The sequence below is a fragment of the Cervus canadensis genome, chromosome 22 (assembly GCF_019320065.1).
Source record: "Cervus canadensis isolate Bull #8, Minnesota chromosome 22, ASM1932006v1, whole genome shotgun sequence".
Classification (NCBI taxonomy): domain Eukaryota; kingdom Metazoa; phylum Chordata; class Mammalia; order Artiodactyla; family Cervidae; genus Cervus; species Cervus canadensis.
In genome coordinates this window covers 9,031,747-9,034,926 of record NC_057407.1, presented here as the reverse complement: position 1 = coordinate 9,034,926, position 3,180 = coordinate 9,031,747, and the positions used below count along the sequence as shown (strand labels likewise).

Genomic DNA, 3,180 nt, shown 5'->3' with positions numbered 1-3,180 from the left:
GAGATACATTTAAAAGATAGGAATAAAACCACCATATGACCCGGCAATCCCACTCCTAGGCATATACCCTGAGGAAACCAAAACTGAAAAAGACACATGTATCCCATTGTCCATTGCAGCACTATTTACAGTAGCTAGAACACGGAAGCAACCTAGATGTCCATTGACAGATGAATGGAGAAAGAAGTTGTGGTACATATACACAATGGAATATTACTCAGCCATATAAAGGAACACATTTGAGTCAGTTCTGATGAGGTGGATGAACCTAGAACCTATTATACAGAGTGAAGTGAGTCAGAAAAAGAAAGATAAATATCATATTCTAATGCATATATACGGAATCTAGAAAAATGGTGTGAAAAGTTTATTTACAGGGCAGCAGTGGAGAAACAGACTTAGAAAATAGACTTATGGACGTGGGGAGATTGGAGGAGAGGGTGAGATGTACAGAAAGAGTAACATGGAAACTTATATCACCATGTGTAAAATAGATAGCCAACAGGAATTTGTCGTATAGCTCAAGAAACTCAAACAGGGGCTCTGTATCAACCTAGAGGGGTGGGATGGGGAAGGAGATGGGAGGGAGGTTCAAAAGAGAGGGGATATATGTATACCTATGGCTGATTCATGTTAAGGTTTGACAGAAAACAACAAAATTCTATAAAGCAATTATCCTTCAGTAAAAAAAAATTAATTTATTGATTGCATCTCTCTGATAATGATATTGAGCATCTTTTCATGTGTTTGTTAGCCACCTATATGTCTTCTTTGGAGAAATGTCTGTTTAGTTCTTTGGCCCATTTTTTTATTGGGTGGTTTATTTTTCTGAAATTGAGCTACAGGGGCTGCTTGTATATTTTTGAGATTAATTCTTTGTCAGTTGCTTCATTTGCCATTATTTTTTCCCATTCTGAAGGCTGTCTTTTCACCTTGCTTATAGTTTCCTTCGTTGTGCAAAAGCTTTTAAGTTTAATTAGGTCCCATTTGTTTATTTTTGCTTTTATTTCCATTAATCTGGGAGGTGGGTCATAGAGGATCCTTCTGTGATTTATGTCAGAGAGTATTTTGCCTATGTTTTCCTCTAGGAGTTTTATAGTTTCTGGTCTTACATTCAGATTTTTAATCCATTTTGAGCTTATTTTTGTGTATGGTGTTCAAAAGTGTTCTAGTTTCATTCTTTTACAAGTGGTTGACCAGTTTTCCCAGCACCACTTGTTAAAGAGATTGTCTTTTCTTCATTGTATATTCTTGCCTCCTTTGTCAAAGATAAGGTGTACATAGCTGTGTGGATTTATCTCTGGGCTTTCTATTTTGTTCCACTGATCTATATTTCTGTCTTTGTGCCAGTACCATACTATCTTGATGACTGTAGCTTTGTAGTATAGCCTGATACTATAGTATACTATACTGATAGTATAGTCAGGCAGGTTGATTCCTCCAGTTCCATTCTTCTTTCTCAAGATTGCTTTGGCTATTTGAGGTTTTTTGTGTTTCCATACAAGTTGTGAAATTATTTGTTCTAGTTCTGTGAAGAATACACTTGGTAGCTTGATAGGTATTGCACTGAATCTATAGATTGCTTTGGGTAGTATACTCATTTTCACTATATTGCTTCTTCCAACCCATGAACATGGTATATTTCTCCATCTATTTGTGTCACCTTTGACTTCTTTCATCAGTGTTTTCTAGTTTTCTATATATAGCTTTTTTGTTTCTTAGGTAGATTTATTCCTAAGTATTTTATTCTTTTCATTGCAATGTTGAATGGAATTGTTTCCTTAATTTCTCTGTTTTCTCATTGTTCATGTAAAGGAATGCAAGGGATTTCTGTGTGTTAATTTTATATCCTGCAACTTTACTATATTCATTGATTAGAAACAACAACAACAAAAGGAATGTTTACTATGATTCACTGAAACCTGGACACCTGGGAGGGAAAATGAGTTTTCTTATCTCATGACCTGTGTTTTTCTCATTGGAGTCTCAGTTTTCTCGTGTGTCAAATGAATGGCTTGGATTAGGTAACACTTCAGCACTTCTTAAGGGTCTGACATTCTTGATTCACAGTGATCAATATTAGGGAATTTGATGTGGTTGTTTAATTAAAACATTAAATTTTGGTAATAATTTCATGTGTCATGTGAAATTTTATTTAAAACAATATTTTGTATTTATATACATACAAGCATTTTTTTTCTTTTTTTGAATCTAATCAGTGAATCCTCCCAAACCCTGTTTTTCTGTAGCAGCACCGTCAACGGAATCCTCTGGCCTTCCCTCAAGGGACTCCTAAACAGTCCTCCCACAGACTGACAGAGCCATCATTTCCAGCAGACCCTCTCCGGGTCAACCCAGCCGGACCCAAGCTCACCACGTGCCTGTCGCTCACTCAGTCCTCCTCAGCCTTCTCTTTTGTGCACGTGGGAACAAGGGGCTCCCTCGGTGATGTCTGGCTACAAACCATTCTTAGTGCCCACGGTTCTGAGCACTGAGCGTAGAAATAGCCACTTCCTCTCTGCCCCAACTGCACAGATGCAGCAGGGCGGCCGCACCCGTGGTGCTGGCGAGTCCGGCATCTGCAGGGCAGTCATACAAGCATTTTTGATAACATGCTCATAGTACAGTAAGCATTCAAGAATAAAATGTGTGGGAGGTGGGAGGGAGGCTCAAGAGGGAGGGCATATATATATATATATATATATATATATATATATATATGGTTGATACATGTTGATGTATGGCAGAAACCAACACAATATTGTAAAGCAATTATCCTTCAATCAAAAATAAATAAATTTTAAAAAGTTTCCTTCAGCTCTCTTTACTCTGTCCTTTTTACATTTTTTTTTTCAATTTAATAAGCTAAGTAGTTATTGACTCATCATTCATATGAAAAACCAGCCATGCAGCACTGACTAAACTGTCTGAAAACTGAGCCCCAGGCAAGTACTGTCCATCCTTATTGGCTTCTACCTACTTGCTTGCTTAATTGGGTGGGAAATACAGGGAATCTGTGATTAGAACCCATCTTAAAACCTTGGTTTTAAAGAATACACAAGTATTCAATTAGCATACGTAAAATATGTGGAGATTAGGGTAAGTCTGGAGGAAAATTTAAACATGCTCCAGAAGGATAAGAACTAGGACATATCTCATCCAGTATTATCATGATTTGCC

At 37.2% G+C, this 3,180-nt stretch overlaps 1 non-coding gene across 1 annotated transcript; it reads right to left on the bottom strand.

Moving 5' to 3' along the window:
• Positions 1-2,446: 2,446 nt before the first annotated feature.
• Positions 2,447-2,580, bottom strand: LOC122425225. Its single transcript, XR_006264769.1, has one exon. It is a non-coding gene; the product is annotated as a small nucleolar RNA SNORA43 (small nucleolar RNA).
• Between the last annotated feature and the right edge of the window lie 600 nt (positions 2,581-3,180).